We start from the raw sequence: 19,883 nt of genomic DNA, 5'->3' as shown, positions 1-19,883 counted from the left end.
CCTTTCCATAGGCAAAGTGACTTAGAGGAGAGAATCTGGCCCCTTAACACAGCACCACCCGAAGTCCAGGAATGCACTGAGGAGGAGAATGGAGCAGGCCTCTTACCTGAGCCAAGGCAAAGAAGTGCTGTTAAGAATGATGTTCTCTCCATGGCTGAAGTGCCCCTTTCCCACCCTCGCTGCTGCCACTGTCGCTGACTCTGTCTCTTCAGAGCGGTGACATGAGGGGGAGATTTTCTCTTGTTCAGCTTTACAGCTTCTGAGTGCTCACCTCCGCTTTCCCCCTCCGAGTGCGTGACTGTGTATGAACTCGCTGCCTGTAGTCAGAACTCTATTTAGCCACACCCGGAAATCCCTTAAATAGTTCTCAGTGTGTAAGCGGTGAGTTCTCTTTCACATCGATCTCTACAGTGCTACCATGTAACACATCACCTAGCACTCCAATCTGAGAAGAAGAGGCTTGTTCTCATTTGCAGTGGTTTGTTTCCTATCTTGGTATCTTCCTATGTTGCCCTGAACCTGATGACTTATGGAGATTTTTTTGCCCTTTCCAGGGCTCTATGTGCAGATATCCCTGGTAGTCTAAGTCTTTTTAAGATGACTGGGGGAAGCCATTTGGTCAGTACATTGAAGACACACCAGTTTACCCCAGGTGAAGATCGCCTTGTAACTCCAGACCATGAAGTTCTATAGAGCTACGCCACTTTACACCAGATGGGGGTCTCAGAGTAAGACTTTAAGTATAACAAGAGTCTTGACCAAGGCCAAGGGTCTTAACATGTCCTGGGTGTTGTATGTGGATGATATGATCATGTTTTGAATGGGACATGAGGAAACTCTTATCGGTTTATCTTTTTAAAGCATATGCCAGCCACAGTCTTGTGGGTAGGAGAAGTCCTCAAGAGACCCTTCGATCTGAGATGAAACAGTGGCTGGAGCCCTGCTGGCAGGAGGAAGAGGAGAGTGGCACATGCAAGAGAAACCCAGTACCTGAGCTCTGCAGTGGGCAGAGTAGAGGCTCTTTCAGTTCTTCTTTAAGTGATTTTATTGGGACCCAAACAGTTTAATAAGTCAATTAATTCTGAAAATCTCTTTAGTTCCATTTCATGGAAGCAGATGAATCAGAGACCTCTCAGTGATCCTGTGAATTCTTTGACTCTTGGTTTAAAATAAGAAACAAGTTTAAAACCAAAAACCAAAAAACCCCAAACGCCAAGCAGTTGCATAACACAAAGATTAGACACAGAAGTGTCCATAAACAACAATCCTCCTTCTTGTGTGGCATGAAACAACCCCTATTCAAGCGGGATGTTTGGTATCAGAGACAAGCAGAGAAATGTCAAATAACCAGTTTAAAAAATGAGGTGTGATACTGAGGAGAATGGCAAGATAGAGAGTGAGACATCACGAGCCATGTATCTGATCCCACTGGAATTCTGTTCCTTCCTGATCTTTCTTTTAGTTTGTCAGTTTTACCATCATTTCTGTACTGGAAGGTCATTTAACCAAGGAGAGCAAGCGAGTAAGAGTGAGAACTGTTAAAAAGATGATATAAGGAGAACATTTTATAAAGGGGTAAAGTGTGTGTGAAAGAGAAATGAGGTGAGAAGAACATCACATCAACATAGAATACCCAGAAGCCATCTTTCTGAACTCTTGGTTTACTCTCCTTCATTGCTGTTCAGCTGCAGGTCACAGGCAGGGCCCAGGGATGGGGACAATCGCCGTGTTACTGACTGTAGCGGGGTGGTCACCTGCTCCTGGCCTGAAAGGGGTTAAAATCCAGCCCTTCGAAAGGGCCGGGCTTGGGAGCCTTATGGTGGGCTAATTGAGGAGGCAGTCTCAGCTGTGGCCACGCCCCAAACAGACCCAGCTGGTCCTATAAAGGCCAGGGAAGCCAAGAGCAGACACACAGTCTCTCTCTAGCTGTAGAGAGAAATGGGCCTGGCTGCAGGGACCTGAGCGGAGCAGGGCTGGGGAAAGGCAGAGGAGCTGGGGAGGCTCCAGCCTGGAAAGCCCCAGGCTGCGGCCTAGCAGAAGGCCAAGGGGTACAGGGGGTTGCAGAGGGCAGCCCAGGGGTAGGCAATGGCAGCAGGTCCAAACCCAACCTTGCCTGTGATGAGTGGCGCATACTGCAGTCTGCCCTAGGGAGTGGGAGCTAGTTGGTGACTGGTAGTAGCCTACGACTGAGGTGAGGTGGGGATAGGAGATGGGAGTTCCCCAGGGAGGGGAGACCCTGAGAGAAAGGGGTTATTGCCAAAGGGCACTGGGTCTGGGAGGGACATGGGGGCCAAGCAGCAGCGGGACACTGGCCTGCAGAGGGAGCTCTGGAGGCTGTACAAGCTAATTCCTAAAGACAACCAGCAGGAGGCGCTGCAGGGGTGAGTCCCACATCACTACACTGATAATTATTTCCTGCAATGGAATTTGGCCAGCAGGAAGAAGCAGAACAATCCAGGAGGGGCCATCAGAGGTAACCATGGCAACCCTGGGCTGGCTCTGTGGGGATGGTCAGGGTTCGAGGACAGGGTCTGGAATGGGGAAGCTGGGAGCTGCTGGAGCTTCAGTTGGTATCTGGGGCAGCTGGGCTTTGCCTCCTGCTCAGTGAAGCAGGAAAGGGGACATCAGCCAACGAGGCTGGAGCTGGGCTCTTGCTGGAGGCACCTTCCATTCAGGGCTGCTGGAGCAGGTGCTCTAGTGCAGGAGAGATGGTGGCTGGTGAATGGCCAGAAGCTGTTGAGGGACCCGGTGTCGTGTCACTTATTAGATGTGCCACCTGAGGGGCATCTCTCCCTTTCTCTTTAGTGGGGCCAAGAATGACAACTCGGTATTGTACAGAGCAGGGTTGATACTTGGGGTGAGCAGAGCAAGGCTTGGGTCACTATGTGAAGCAATGGGAGTCTGTTCCCCTCGTTCTCCTGATCCTTCCAGCAGGTCAGGTTACATATCCTAGAAAACTAGGGAAATGTGCAATGATATGAAACCCTTACTGGACCTAGTGAAGCGCTCACACCGTCCATGATTGCTGTCTGCTCTGCACCTCTTCTCATCATGGTAAGGGGACCGCTCAGCGGCTCATGGATGTCAATCTGGGTTCTTGCAGGGTTCTTAACTGGCTCTCTGAATGAGACTCAGGCTTATGAGGTAGGTGAGTATTAGTACCCCCATTTTGTGAAACTAGGCCCCAGAGAGGACAGGGGACTTGCCCAAGGTCACACAGCAGAGCTGGGCATAGAACCCAGGAGTCTTGACTACCAATTTTTTTTTTTTTTCACTGCTAGCCATGCTTTCTCTCCCTGCCTTGAGCCTCACACTCTCCTGACATCTGCTTCTTTTAAATGGTGGATTTAATATTCTGTTTTAAAAGTTGGCGCCCCAAGGGAAAAAAATGGAACCCTTATGGATACGCTATGGGAACATCCTACAGCCAGGCCACTGTGGAAAGAGGAGGACATGAGTTAAAATAGCACTCACCTTCAGCAGCTAAACTTCAGCTGAAGTTATATCCTAGGTTATTTACCAGCTAAACTGGGTTTAATTAATTTAAGGGTTGCAAGGATCACCAAGTGCCTGACTTTAGAAAAATGGAAAAGTACGCTTATGTCCCGAATAGAGCAGTGGCATTATGACCTGACTGAGTTAGCAGCCAAAGGAAACATAGTTGAGTGAAATAAAGAGCAAACTGTATGAATTTGAAGACATTTGGACCCTATTTCTGGATACATTTGTATAAACCATGTTGAGACTGATCAAACTAAGCAATTTCTGGTCAGTGGAAGACATTTCAGCTGGTTGGATAACCATTTTTGTCCAAAATTTTCAGTTTTCAAAATCCCAAAAAGATTGATTGGGGTTTTTAGGACAAATACCTGAAAACAGCAGGAGATATTTTTCATAGCACCCCTCTGCCCCCCAACACACCCAGATATTTGGGTATGTATTAGAATAGCAACTAGAAGTTCTGATCAAGATCTGGGCCACATTTGTTTCATCCTAATCTACACAGGGAGGCTATAGTGGAGTGGGGAATTGAGCGCAGGTCTCCTGAGTCCTAGCCTAGTGACTTAGCCATCATTATGATCGTAGATTGTGGATTATTTTAACATTAATACATTTGGTGCTCCCTTCCATACACAAAGTAGGACCAGGGGCGTGTGATGGGGTGTGCAAACCCCATACCGGGAAACAAAGGCTTAAGGAACTACTCTGGGCCCAGCCCTGCTCTGCCAATGTGCCAACTGGAGGAGGAGTGACAAGGCAGGGGAGCTGCTCGTTTGGGGCAGATGAAGGAAGAGTAGATGTGTGACCTGCAGCTCTAAGGGAGGAGAGCAGGGAAGGTAGAATCTCTCCCTAAATAACAGCTCAAAGGTACTCCCTGAGGCAAGGGAGGGCCTCCTGCAGACCGGCCTTCCCCTCTCCCTCTCATACAGACTCCAGACTTGGTTAATTCCCTTTATTTTGGTTTGGACTACCCTGGGGTGGGGGGGAAGCCATAGGACTCAGGAGGGTGGGCCACGCTGCTGGAGGAAGCAGTAGCCTCCTGAGAGAGTCTGGGAGCGACGTTGCTACATGCAGCCACCAGAGAGTGGCTTGTGGTGAGCAGACATCCCTCACGCTGCCTTAACCTGGACAGTGGCTTGGGACAATCACGGAGGGGGGGATAGGAAATGGCCCAGCGAGGGCAGCCATAAGCATCCCGGGCTGTCTGATCACTAAGCCCTTAAAGGGCCCTGGGTTGGAGCTTGGTGGAGCAGGCAGGCCTGTGCTCCACTACCAACAACCCCTCTGCATGTCATGGGCCTAAACCCTGACCACTAGGCAACGGTCTCCTACCAAGCACCCTGCACGACGACCGTCACAGGGAGAATCTCACCCGCTGAAATAGCACAAAACGAGACCCAGGACTGCACTGGGGAGGAGAATGGAGCAGGCCTCTTACCCAAGCAAAGGCAAAGAAGTGCTGCTAAGAATGATGTTCTCTCTATGGCTGAAGTGCCCCTTTCTCACCTGCGCTATGGCATGAGGAGCGTTTTGCTTATTCAGGTTCTAAACTCTCACTTCCCCCATGCACTGCATTACTGAGTGTGTGGTCTGCAGTCCTGTGCCCCGAACTCTGTGTAGCCACAGCCATAAAAATCCCTGTAATAGAGGTGAGCGTGACCCGTGATTACCCTTTACATCCATCTCTGCAGAGCGACCACGTAACACATTGCCTAGAAGCTCCAGCCTCAGAGGCAGGGGCTTATTCTTTTTTGCACTGGTTTGTTTTCTACATTGGTACCGTCTTATATTGACCCAACAAACACGATCATGGACAGAGGCCTTTAGCCCTTCCCAGGGCTCTGTCTGTCTACTGCCAGAGATCTGTGCGTGCTACTTAGGACTCCATTAGACTCAATAAAGTAACCCCAATTCACCCCAGCTGAGGATCTAGCCCCAGCATTAACTGCAACAGGAGTCATAGTCAAGTCATTGGAAGGTTTAACATGACACTAAGATTGTTGTACGTGGAGGACGTGACCATTAGTTAAGTGGGATGTGAGGGAACTTTAATCAGTTTATATTTCTAAAGAGAGTCCTACCCGCAGACTGTAGTATTGATGGGACAAGCCCCAAAGAGACCCTGTGATGCCGAAGGCCACGGCGGCTGGGGCTTGCCAAGGGTTGGGAGAGGAGAGTGGAATATGTAGAGGAAACCCAGGATCCTGAATCTCCTCTGGGTGCACCAGACGAGGCTCTTCCTGCTGGCCTTGCAAACACTGGTCTTTTCTTCCTGTTAAATTCCCACATGTGATTTCTCCTCATGACTTTGAAGGTCAAACATGTTTCTAAGTTAAATGTAGGGATATTGTAACAAAGTAACCGGTCACTGGGGGGGTAAAGAAAACAAACAGTCCCCAAGTCCTCTGAGAAACAGTTGTAGCCAGGGCAAAGAATACCCCAGGCAATGAGAAGTAGAGTGTGGTCCAGCTGACTCTAATTAACCACCAATCCTGGCAGAGCTGCTGGGAGAAGCCAGGGGTGGGACCTATAGAAATCAGGCCCACTTCAGAAGGAGGAGAGTAAACTCCAAAAAGGGGATGGGGGTTTTGGTGCATGATGGAGAAGTGGGTGAAAGCTGGGAGTGTGGAGGCTGGTGAGTAACCCAGCAAGGCTAGGGAGGAGTCCAAGCGTGGAGCGGTGGAGAACGTGACAGAACTTGGAAAGGAAGGTACTGAACCAGGGAGAGGTTGGGCCTCTCTCCTGTGGAAAAACTTGAACTTCAGATTGCTGGGGGTTGGGGGGGAGACTCATTCCTTTCAGAAACGCAGAGTCTGCAGAACTTACAGGGGTTGGGTCTAAAAGTAAAATGGGTGTAAAAACACTAGTAAAATAAATCCAATATGTCTTTATTGTAAGTACTACTCTATAGCCTGGCTTGTTTCATTTCTTCCCTCCTCACCTCTTCTTCTATGGTGGCCAGGTCATACCAGCCCATAGCAGGGAATAACCAGGGGCTAGAGTTCAACCAGAGAAACCTGACCAGGCTCCCATCAGCTCTGTCTTTATTTGACTCTTGAAGGAAAAGAGAAATACGAATAATTTTAATCCACTGAACAGCTGAGTAACACACACACTGGTTGATAAACCCTTCTGTGTCAATAATCCTCCATTTTGTATTGCATGACAGGACCTATATTCACAGGGAATTTGGTGTGAGGGACCCAGACAAGTGCTGGCCGGGACCAGCCCTTCCACTCCTGCTCCAAAAGATAATACTAACGAATACCCTCAAGATTATAAAGTGAGGCATCATGAGGCCCAATATAACTCTTCCCTCCCACATTTTGTCTCGGCTAATGTCAGTTTCCTCATCATTGCTGTCCTGGAATCCTATTTAACCAGAGACCGTGTGCAAGGCTGAGCCAGTTAAAACAGAATTGAAGGAAAGGGGAAAGGTCGAGACATAAGGTAGGAAGCCTACGTGCAATGCTAACCATTGCTCTTTCTGCTCAGCGCTGGTCACAGACTGGGCCAGGGAATTGTGATGCTTGCTTTGTTACTGACAGTTATTTACTGCCTTGGAATCTAGGAGCTTTTGGAAAAATCAGAACATTTTGGGAGGAGTAACAGGGGTAACCATGGTATGGCTCCATAGGAGGGATCCTGTGGATTTCAGAGCAGGTTGCAGAATGGATGCCAGGAGGAGCTGGGAGCTTCAGTAGGAGTCTGAGTTTCTGAGGCAGCTGGGAAACTGCTCAACTAATGAACCTGGGTGGTGTCTTCTCCTCAGGGAACATGAAGTTGTAGCTGTAGTCTAGGAGAGACACCTGCTGGTGGATGGCCAGGAGCTGCTGGGTGACCAGGTGCTCTGGAGGGGGAGGGGAAGGTTGGGTTTTCCTTTCTCAGTAGTAGGACAAGATTGGCAGTTCAATACTGTGTAGGGCACTGCTGATTTTGGGGGCAGCAGAGCAAAGAGTTTATTTCTTTCGATGTCCTGATGCTTCCAGCAGGTTGGGTTATTCTGAGTATCCAATGAGACCTGGGAACAAGGGAAATGTGCATCAAATGAACCGTGTTCTGGACCACCAGCGAGTGCCGTCCACTCTGCACCAGCTCCTCCCCTTCATACTGATCTTCCTCATCGACTGTCTCAGACATCAGCCAAGGGCCCCGCCTGTCTCTGAACTGCCTGTCTGGGTGAGACTCGATGGCTGAGTTCCAGCTTTCACACCGGCTGCCTTTATAAGCAATTACATTAGTCAGGTTACCCCGTGACAGTGCAGGCCAGCTCCCCCTAGCTGGGTGCTCTGGAATCCCAACTCTCCCCCCAGATTGTGATGAAAAGGTGAGAGAGACTCGGAGCTTCCACTTGGTGGTTCGTTTGCTAGCTGGGGTCTTGTCCTTCTCTAAGGCGTTACAGAGCCCTTATTAAAGGCAATGCTTTAATAACCCATGCTCTGTAACAGAAGCTGGGAATCGGTGAAAGGGGATGGGTCACTTAATGATTTCCCTGTTCTGTTCATTCCCTCTGAAACACCTGGCATTGGCCACTGTCGGAAGACAGGATACTGGGCTAGATGGACCTTTGGTCTGACCCAGTATGGCTATTCTTATGTTCTTCTTATCCAAGGAGTCCAGTGCTCTGGAGAAGAATGGAGTCTGTCCAACCCCCTGTTAGGTGGATAGATATCGCCATCCCTATCTTGTTCATGGGGATACCAAGGCACAGGGAGAAGTGACTTAGCCAAGGGTCCACAGCTAGTCAGTGGCAGGTCAGGAAGAGAACCCAGGATTGCTGGCTACCAGTCTTCTAGCCACACTTTCCCTCCCAACTTTGATCCTCCCAGTTTCTTTACACTGATGTTGAACAAGGACAATGAATGTAACTATGCTAACCCCTAAGAGTGAAGCAGTTCTATAGTTGTGAAAACTGTTATCTACGGTCCTGTCCACACATCCGGTTGATCAGTCCTTGAGCTACAAGTCAAACGTTTTAAAATATACTTCCCCACCTGTGACCATAGAGTAAGAGGAGAGGAAACAGACACAGTTTTTGTTTATGGATGTATGAGAACATGAGCTGATTGAACTCTACCTGACATGAAATGGACAATGATGACCGCAAGCACTAGAGTCAACAAGAGCTGCCCTCCAACGACGCTTCTGAGAAGCAGAATATTAATGCCTACAGATGTTGCCACTGAAACATACAGAAGATGGAAAGAAATTGTTTTAACTTTTGGATTCCTGATAGACGGTGATCAAACTGAAAGAAATTTGAGCCCTGGGGAAATTAGTTTCCTTAGAAATGGATCCCTACCACCTCCAGGTGACAATGTCTCAGCCCAACTGCAACTGCCAATAGTTGCAATTCAATCCAGGGAGAGCTGAAATCTCTGCCAGGGGGCTCCTGCTTAGTGAGGTCCTGGAGATACTGCAATACAAAGCCCATCGCTAGGTGAGTCCTTCAACCACAGCCCATGTTCCACCTCTGATGCTTGTCCAAGTGGAATATAAACATCCCCCGGCGCATCTGGAAAGCCAGAAGGAATGACTCCACTATGGGGCAACATTCCCTCTCACTAAAGCTGACAGATGGGTAGGGCTGGGCAGGAGCTATTGCTGACTCTGTTGGTCTTACTGTACTCGCTTACTGGTCATTTTAGATGCTAAATTCTCTGGGCAGAACTCTCCTCTAGTCTGTTTGTACAGCACCTAGCACTAACTGATTGAGCCCTTTAGGGGCTTCCTCAGCAGAAATGTTTAAGCATTGATAACTAGTCACTGCAATGGTGGTGTTCACAACAGTGCAAAGGGCTGGTGATGGGGACAGTGTAAGGAAATATCAAATGCCGATAGTGTCCCCCTGAGATGACACTCTGCTAAGAGCAAGATTGGAAAAGGCTTTTCCTGGCACTAAAGCAATTACCTTTCTCTTCCTGAGGTGCAGTAACCCAAACACATCCTTCCATTGCAGATTGATTCGTAGGTGGGGTTGAATCTGGAACACAAATCAACAAAGTCTCCCTTCCTATAATCTCCACAAATACCCGCCTGCGTCTCCAGGGCCTCAACTTGCCCGTTATGCCACAGGCAGCAGGGGGGGTGGCACAGGAGCTGACCATGCCAGCTCTAGGCTGTCTGGGATCTCCCCCATCCCATGTAGGCTGAACCATCCGCTGGGGAGATCTGATGGCTTTCAGCCCCTCTTTGTGCCACTGCTGGGGATCTGAAGGGGCTGGGATGAATTGTCATGCCTCCCCCCCCCCCCCGCCCTCCCTGGATATAGGGATTTTACTGCCTGAAGACAGATGCTGTTGCAAAAGCGTCACACATTGTGATGGCTGCTATTCGCAGGCACTGTCCCTGCACTTCCTGACTGTCCCTTACCTGCCCTCCAGGTGCAAGTCAGCACTGCGAAAGGCAGCCTGGTTCCATCCACTCTCAGCTTCCCAACAGCCATCAGAGACTGGATTCTTTCTCCGGTGTGGCTGGAAATCAGTGGCACAGCCAGAGGGTCGTGTATCTCTGAGCTAAGTATCTGCCTGGCTTTTGTGGCTCCCCCGGGGTCTTCCTCTTGGAAGAGTTGGTTGAAGAATGATACAACAGACGAGTAGTTTCTCCCATTGGCACTGGAGAGGGCCATATTCAGCCAGACAGCAGCATCCATGGGGGTGTTTGTGAATCCCCGGGGTTTCCCCCATTCATAGTGACAGGGCATTAGTAGCTATTCACTTATCTACTGTTTTAGCCACCGAGACAGGGAGCAGATGTGACACCATATGGTCCCTGACACAGCCTGGGTAGCCAGTAGCCCTAGTGAACAGTGTGAGAGTTGCCCAAAAAGGAATGGAAACTCGTATGCGGCAGGGCTTACACTAATCTCCAGGGAGTAAGGCTCTGTGTTTGTCACGGAGGTTATGGAAGTCACAGATTTTGTGACTTTCCTCGACCTCTGTGACTTCTGCGGCAGTCAGTGTGGCTGATCCCAGGGCTGCCCAAGCAGCTGGCCCTGGGGACAGCCACACTGGCCACTGCTGGAGCGGCTCCACAGGCAGGCGCTCAGGTGGCCCCGCAGCCAGTCACACCAGCCGCTGCTGGAGCAGCCCTGGGCAGCTGGCCGTGGGACCACCTGAGCAGCAGTTCAGGGGCCACTGGAGCAGCAGCAAGTGGGTGGTTCCCGGGCCAGCGACACTGGAGTTGCTCAGTCCCCCCCAGCAGCTGGTGCCGCTGGCCTTGCTCCCCCAGCAGCTGACCCCTGGGGCCTCCCCCAGCAACACTCCCCCCCAGTCACCCCTCCCCCTCAATGACCCCGCCCCAGAGATTTAGTCAGAGGTATTTATAGTATGTCATGGACAGGTCACAGGCCATGACTTTTTGTTGATTGCCCGTGACCTGTCCATGACTTTTACTAAAAATACCTGTGACTAAATCGTAGCCTTACTCATGAGTAATTAGGATGAGTCCGTCATGGTGGCAGATTATCTCAAACTGCCGACTGTGGGCTCATCACCCAGCTGTGCGCATGTGATGCTGGCCACTGACAGAGACAGGATACTAGACAAAATGGAGCTCGGATCTGGTGCATTAGGGCTACTGCTCTGTTGCTCTCTTGGAAACCAGAAAGACCTCACAGCACCAGCCGATAGACCTTCCCAAGGGCTGGGTGCCAGCTGGGGAGCAGCTGACTCCTGGGGAGAGAATGTAGAGGGTGGACCCGAGATGCCATGTGGAAGGGGAGGTAGGCAAACCTGCTGGGGGAGGGGCACTCATGAGAAATGGCACCTAGAGAGACAGTGTTTCTCACTGGAGAGGAAAAGGGAACTGGTAGCAGGAGCATATGCCAAGGTCTTGAGTGACAGCGCAGAAAACTCTGTGCTGTCCTCATAGCTTGAGGTCTGGCTTGATGTCTGGGGGGGAGGGTATTTAAATTCCTACCCTCAAGTGCTGATTGGGTGGAAGGGATGTCCTCTATTGGCTGCTTAAATAGCATCCCTTCCACCCAATAGGAGTTTGTGTTGCATAATCAAACGAGGTGAAATTGCAGTACTCCCTGGCCAATGAGGCCATTCATGCCTTGGGCCCCATGTGATCAGCACCGTGAACCTGTTTGGTGTATTCTCACCGGTACCTTGAGTGTTCTCAGTCTGTCCTGGAGCCCATCACTAGCAGGGGAAAGTCACTGAAAAGTCTGTGACCTGCTCACCATGAACTCTGTTCCATTAGCCATTGGGCAGAGCTGCAAGGGTGAGCAGGAGGGAAAGTAAAGCAAAGGGAGGAAAAATGAGAGAAGGGAACTCGCTGCTCAGTGTGGGACCCACTTACCATGGACTTCTAGTTTTGTGCCATTCCCGGTAGACCTGTGGGTGATATTCCCCATCTCACAGGTATAGACTCCAGCATCCTTAGTCTGCACATGGGATATCCTGAGAGTACCAGACCCTGCTGTGAGGGTTACAGACCGTAGGAGGCGGCTGTCTGATGAGTTTAGTGTCTTCCCCTCTTTGTACCATGAGATAAAAACTATTTCACTTGCCTCCATGGGAGGGAACCTGCACTCCATAATGGGCTCCGTCCCCACATCCGCAGAGATACAGAGCGGGGTCTGATATACGCCCAGGGCAGCATGGTCCTTAGAAACTGAAAGGAGGAAAACAAAACCCCATCATCTTTAATAATGTCCTGTTAATCCTGCCTGGCCTGGGCTGCTGGACATTGCAGTATTTGCTTGCTGGACTGATATCTATTCACAACTGTATAACCAGTAACCCCGAATATGCTATGGAGGAGGGCTCTGTGGTGCAGGGGACAGGGTACTAGGAAGATTCAGGAGTCCTGATTCTAATCTAATTTTTGACTTCTGTCAGGCATTTGACTTGGTACCGCATGACACTTTGGTTAATAAACTAGAATGATACAAAATCAACAGGGCACATGTGAACTAGATTAAAAACTGGCTAACCGATGGGTCCCAAAATGTAACTGTAGATTGGAATTCCTAATTGTGTAGGTCAGTTTCTAACAGAGTCCCCCAGGAATTGGTTCTTGGCTCTATGCTATTTAATATTTTTATTCCAGAATTATTCTACCTTGGGATTCCTCCACCTTCCTCTGCAGTGTCAGGCGTTGGCCTCTCCTGGAGAGAGGATACTGAACTAGATTGATATTGGTACGATCCATTCTGGCAGTTCCTGTAATCCTGTCTTGCTATAGGCAGGAGTAAAAGTGGTCAGCAGTGCTTAGATATGGTGGAGATGGGCACTACAGGTCTACCCTGGATGGGTAGATATGCACCATGTGGCTCCACGGTGTCTTGCAGAGGGAACAGGGTTATTCTGTAACCCTTTCAATGTACAGACCTCACTGGCGCACTCTATATTGCTGCTCAGCTCTGAAAGCTCTCTCTGTAAAGGTGACATCATGGGATTGATGCCGGTCTTCCAGGAGCAAAGTGCACCCAACATCCAGTTTAGTTCCAAAGGGCAGCAGGTAGGCCTCTCAATACACCTGGGGGGCACGTCAGCCCAGTGACAACTCACCATTTTTACCCAGTCACTCTTTGGATGATAGAACTGCCCTTTAAGGGTTAGATTTTCAAGGTGGTTTGTGTGTTCCCAACCCCATCTTCACACCAGCAGCAGAAGTGCAAACCGCCATTGGAAGAATTCACCCCTGGGACGTGGTGGTTTCTCCATTGCTTTAAATCAAGACTGGATGTCTCTTTCTAAAAGATGCGCGTTAGCTCAACTATGAGATATGGGCCTCCTGCAGAGGTTGTTGGGTGAAATTCTGTGGACTGTCTCACAGAGTAAATGATGGTGATGGCCCCCTCTGACTTAAAATCTATGAATCTAGTAATGCCTGCAACTAATTCTGAAGACCAAACTGGCCATGGTTCAAGCCTATTGTACCCAGGAAATCTTGGTTGGTTTGGGGGGCTTGGTTCATAAACCAGAACAGCTCACAGATCAGTTTTCCACACTGGGCAGCTTTCTCCACTCCTTGGTGGGCTTGTTGGGTCACTTTGCCTATGTGGAAGCCACACCAGTTGCCCTCTCTTATTTGGAGCCGGGTGAAAATTTTGACACAGTTTTTCCAGTTAAAAGTTAAACAAATGATTAATGGTAAAAAAAGGTCAACAATGTTTTGATAACCACTTCAAACACAACTTTCTCAATCAAAACCCACATATTTGGTTAAACAAAAATGAAGAATGACTTCACAATACATGGAAAACAGGCTCATTATGAACCCTGCGAAAGGGAAAACAGATTTGTGCAACGTTTCTAAACAGCTTTCAGTCTTTGACCAATAATATTTATTAGCACTAGTACAGAAGCAACTAGAGGTTCCAACCAAGCTCTAGGGCACATTATTCTAGCACTGTGCAAACAGATAATCTGAGACGAGACAATTCCTGCACTGAACAATCTAGAGAGACAAGACCGCAATGGGTAGGACACAGGAAATCTCATTCCTGATTTGCAGATAGGCACCTGAGGCACAGATCAAGGTTGGGATTTTCAAAGCTGACTAGAGGATTCAGAGATTTAACTCCCATAAAATGTAATTAATCTGAACCCAAATGACTGGCTCGAGGCCATAGAGTGAGCAGGGACTTGAACCAATATCTTGAGTCCCAATCTAGTCCCTTGAACGTAATGTTTCATATCGAAAGGTGGAGCCCTTCAAAGTTACTAAATCTTGGTGTTCCCTTTCCATAGGCAAAGTGACTTAGAGGAGAGAATCTGGCCTCTTAAGACAGCACCACCCCAAGTACAGGACTGCACTGAGGAGGAGAAGGGAGCAGGCCTCTTACCCGAGCCAAGGCAAAGAAGTGCTGTTAAGAATGATGTTCTCTCCATGGCTGAAGTGCCCCTTTCCCACCCTCGCTGCCGCCACTGTCGCTGACTCAGTCTCTTCAGAGCGGTGACATGAGTGGGAGATTTTCTCTTGTTCAGCTTTACAGCTTCTGAGTGCTCACTTCCACTTTCCCCCTCCGAGTGCGTGACACTGTGTGTGAACTCGCTGCCTGTAGTCAGAACTCTGTTTAGCCACACCCGGAAATCCCTTAAATAGTTCTCGGTGTGTAAGCGGTGAGTTCTCTTTCACATCGATCTCTGCAGAGCTACCATGTAACACATCGCCTAAGAGAAAGGGGCTTGTTCTCATTTGCCGTGGTTTGTTTCCTGTCTTGGTATCTGCCTGTGTTGCTCCAGATCGTGGTCTCTTACAGAGGCTTTCCCAGGGCTCTGTCTGGCTACATTCAGATATCCCTGTTAGTCTAAGTCTTTTTGAGACTGTATTGGGAGAAGCCATTTGGTCAGTAAAATGAAGAGCCACGGAGCCAGAGCCTCCTTGGGTGTAAACTGATACAACTCCATTGGGTTCAACAGAGCTACACCAATTTACAGCAGATGAGGATCTGGAACAAGACTTCAAGTGTCTTTAGCCAAGGCTAAGGGCCAAGGGTCATAACATGACTCCCTCCTTATGGCCTGGGTGTTGTATGTGGGGGATATGATAATTTGTTAAGTGGGACACCTTACATGACCCATTTTGTACAAAATGCATCATAGTCATGCCATAATCATATCATAATCCACCATGAAGAATATGGGGTGCAGTGTCACGCCTCCCCCCCCTTAGTTTACTGCCAGAGGGTTAGTCACTGATTAATGCGGAGGCTGTGTGCCGAAGGTTTTCTTCAGGGTTTGGCTTTACAACTTCCAAGTGTTACCAAACATTGTAGTGTCACTCACAGGTGTCTTGCAAAGTTCTGTCTTTCTTTTTCCATGTTGCCCGAAAGCATTCTTCTGTGTAACATTGTTAACATAATGCAGATATCCAACTCTTTTAGAGCAGCGTTTCTCAAACTGGGGTCCATGAACCCCTGGGGGTCTGCGAGAGTACTCCAGGGGGGGTCGCGGGCCCTGCTGATCAACTCCTCCCCCTCCCTCAATTCCTCCCTCTCCCTCCCAGCACCTCCTGCACACTGAGGAACAGCTGTTCAGCAGTGTGCAGGAGGCGCTGGGAGGGAGGGAGAGGAGCGGGGATGGAGCACGCTAGGGGGAGGAGGCCGAATCATGTCCGGGGCCACGGGCCCCACTGATCAACTGCTCCCCCTCCCTCCCAGTGCCTCCTGCATGCCTGGGAACAGCTGATCCGCGGCTTGCAGGAGGCACTGAGAGGGAAGGGGAGGAGCGGGGATGGGGGAGGGGGCAGAAAGAGGTGGGGAAGAGGAGGGGCTGGGGTGGAGCGGGGCAGGAAGAGGTGGGGTGGGACCTTGGGGAAAGGGGAGGAGTGGGGGCAGGGCCTGGGGCTGAGCAGGAGGCTTGGCGTTCTGTGAAAAAAATTAAAACAAAATGGGGTCCTTGGGTTGCTAAATTTGAGAACCGCGGTTTTAGAGTGTAGGTGTCTTGGCATTTAACCTCCGATGCCATAAGGCAGTGTGCCTCAGTTTCCCTTTCCCCCCAGAAGGCTAGGTTCGTTATGGTTGCCCTGCGGTGCCAAGCTCTAAGCCTATTTACAGGTATTAGCTGAGAAGCAGTATCCTTCTAGGGCTTCCTTGATACTACTCCTAGCATGTTTAAAAGCTTTTCCCAAAAATCATGCATGTTATACCTTTTCATGGGATTTACCATCAGTACCAAATTCTTTCTCATCAGGTTTACCATGAGCAACAAACTCTTTATTATGAGACTTAACAGTGACAGCAAGTCTGTGACAGGGAGGTGTTTCCAAGTATCTTTATCATACACGCCTTCTGTTTAGACAGTCCGGTTTGTTCACTACTCATTTTGTCTTTCAGTTCCTCCCTGAGCCAGAGCATGCGCTTAGATACTGGTCTTTCTTCCCCAGCAGTGTTTTTTCCAGTGTTCCTTTCAGTAAAGGTTTTCAGTGTGTCTTTGGGGTTTTGGTGAGGTAAGGATGTGAGGGGAACCTTGCATGTTGGCTGGCAGAAATTCCACCCTCCCTCTTGGTGCACTGGTGTTTAGGACTCTTTGGGGCAGGGACTGCGCTTTATTATATGTTTGTACAATGGGGCTCAACCCGACTGAGGTCTTTAACTGCTACCACAGTGTAAATGTTAAACAATATCATATAGTGGTGGTGTCTAACACAAGGGCTCGTGCCATGCAGATGGGCCTGGTATGAGAAAACAGAACTCACAGACAGCCATACAGCACCTGAGTTATAAACACAAATTAGACATCCAGAATGGTACCATACAAAAGCCAGTAGGAGAACACTTCAATCTCCCTGGACATTCAATAACAGATTTAAAAGTAGCCATCCTTCAACAAAAAACTTCAAAAACAGACTTCAAAGAGAAACTGCAAAGCTACAATTCATTTGCAAACTTAACACCATTCATTTGGGCTGGAATAGGGACTGGGAGTGGCTTGGATCACTTTGAAATCTAACTTAATGTGCAATTCTAAGCTTAAATGGCTTAGAAAATGGCCCCTTCTCAGTGGGCTGAGTTGCCTCCTGTGTCTATCTACAGCGTCCTATCTACAGCGTCCTATCCTCAGAGGTTAAGGAGAACAATTTTTCTCCCTCCTCCCTATAACAACCTTTTATGTACTTGAAAACTGTTATCGTGTCCCCTCTCAGTCTTCTCTTCTCCAGATTAAACAACCCAATGTTTTCAATCTTTCCCCATAGGTCATGTTTTTCTAGATTTTTTAATCATTTTTGTTGTTCTTCTCTGGACTTTCTCCAGAGATTAAATAGGGCTGGGGTGGGAGCTTAGTTTAAAAACAAAACAGGGCACTGTGTGGTTTTCCACACTGTGCAACTGAAAACTATTTTCCACTCCCAGGGAGGGTCATTGTGACACTTGTGTGTGACTGCATCCCCTGCTGCCCAGTGTTATCGATTATTATTTGTTAGACCCAATCACATTTTTTTGCACAAAAATTTTTTCTGCTTTTTAAAAAAAAGGTGTGTGTGTGTGTGGGGGGGGGGGGCTTTTTTGAAAAGAAAACTTTTTGTGATAATTTTTGACATCTTCAAAATTATTTTTTTTGCAGTTTTTGCAACATTTTTGTCTATTTCTTGAAATCAGAAATTTCAGTGAACTCAAGTTAAAAATCTTTCATTTGTGTATATGAAAAAAGTCATGTTCAGTACAGAGTTTGCCAACAAATTCAAACATTTGGCCTAAAGTTTAAAAAATATGGATAAAAGTGTTTGCAGAAACTTGGAACTTTGCAAAATAGAAACAAAAATGTGTGTGGTTTTTGACCAGCTTTGCAATAGATTAATATTACCATTACAGTACACCTATGCCTTTCTACCAAGAACTGGGACATCTTATTCTAGACACTGTATAAACATATAGTAACAATCCATCTCTGCCTCCAAAGAGCTTACAGTACATCTAGAGAAATAAGACAGACACCTGGAAGGAAAAAGGAATCTAATTGTGCCTCCTATCTCTTTGCGAAATCTGAGAGAGAGAGATGAAGGTTGAGATGTTCAAAGGTAGCTAGCAGATTTAGACACGCAGCTCACATTAAAATTAGTTCACCTCCACCAAAATAATTTGCCCAAGGTCACACAGCGAGCAGAGAATTGAATCCAGATCTCCTGAGTCCCAGTTTAGTGTCTTTTTAGTGTGGAGTGTTGTAAGCCTTTGACATTAATAAATCTTGGTGTTCCTTTCCCATGTGTTACATGACTTAGAGGAGAGAATTTTGCCTCTTAAAACAGCATGACCCCAGACCCAGGACTGCAGTGAAGAGGCAAATGGAGCAGAGCTCTTACCTGTGCACACACAAAGAAGTGCCGTTAAGAAAGACGTGCCCCTTTTCCAATTCCCACCCTCACTGTTGCTGTCACTGGCTCTCTCGTCAGCACCTTGACATGAGACCGAGGCCACGTCTACACATACAGTGCTGCAGCGGCACAGCTGAACTGATGTAACTGCGCAGGTGCTGCACACCTGGTGAAGACGCTCTGGGCTGATGGGAGAGAGCTCTCCTGTCGGCATGAAAAAACCACCTCCGTGAACAGCAGAAGTGACGTTGGTGGGAGAAGCTCTCCCACTGACACAGAGCGGTGACTGTGCACACGAAGGCTTATGTTGGTGTAACTGATGTCACTCAAAGGGGTGGTTTATTCACATCCCTGAGCGACATAAGTTAGGCTGACATAGGCTGCCGGGTAGACATAGATGGAGTCTTTTGTTTGTTCAGCTTTTACAGCTTCTAAACTCTCGCTTCCCCTTTTTCCCCTCCGAGCACATTACTGAGTGTGTGGTCTGCAGTCTTGTGCCCAGAGCTCTGTCTAGCCACAGCCGCAAATCCCTTTAATAGAGCTGAGTGTAACCGGTGATTACCCTTCACCTCCATCTCTGCACCGTGGAGCACACTGCCTAGAAGCTCCGGCCTGAGAGGCAGGGGCTTGTTCACGTCTGCATTGGTTTGTGTCCTATTTTGGTCTCTTCCTGTATCAACCCCAAACACACAGTCACATACGAGGCCCTTAGCCTTTCCCAGGGCTGTGCCGGCTATTTTCAGTGTCCTTGCTATTTAAATCGTTTTTTTTTTTCTTTTTTTTTTTAAGGGTGGAGAAACCATTAGGTCAGTAAAATTAAGACACAAGGGGTCAGATTCTCTTCAGGCGTAAACTGATATGACTTCATTCTATTCATTAGAGCTACCCTGCTTTATATTAGCCGAGGATCTAGCCCCCAGCATTAACTATAACAGGGGGCTTAGCTGCGGCACTGGAGGGTTTAACATGCCACCAGAACCGTGGCTCCGTGGAGGATATGACCAATTAAGTGAGATGTGAGAAAACTCTTATCAGTTTATAGTGTTAAAGCACCTCCCATCCACAGACTGTTGGTGGGCAGAGCAGTAGAACATGCAGGAGAAACCCAGCGCCCCGAACTCTACCCTGAGCAGGGTGTAGGCGCTTTCAGTTCTCCTTTAAAACCTGTTTGGGTGATTATGTAAGCCACCACTTTCCACTCATGACTTGAGAGTAAAAACAGTTTAAGTGAATTCATTTTGAAAGGCTTGTTACTTCCGTGTATTGGAAGGAGATGAAACTAGTGCATCTCACAGATATCCTTTTCAATCTGTCTTTATTTGAGTCTTGAAGAAATACTTTTTAAAAAGCCCAGACAGACTGAGCAGTGGGGCAACTCACAGATCAGGTAACACACTGACTATTCCTGCAAGAACGTATGTGTAAGCGGGGGAATGGTCCCGCTATTGTGGAGAACTTTCCTGGCTTAGACACTGACCCTGTGAAATGGGCTAGTGAAAAGATCGGAGTCCTCGCTCCCACTTCCTTTACCCAGAGCCCTGCCTGACCTCGAGGACTCTCCTTCCACTCTCCCGTGTGGCAGAGTCCTCGTAACCCCAACAAGGCTGGACCCA

This window comes from Malaclemys terrapin, chromosome 14 (genome assembly GCF_027887155.1).
Source record: "Malaclemys terrapin pileata isolate rMalTer1 chromosome 14, rMalTer1.hap1, whole genome shotgun sequence".
In the NCBI taxonomy this organism is placed as follows: Eukaryota; Metazoa; Chordata; order Testudines; family Emydidae; genus Malaclemys; species Malaclemys terrapin.
This window is presented reverse-complemented; position numbering follows the sequence as displayed.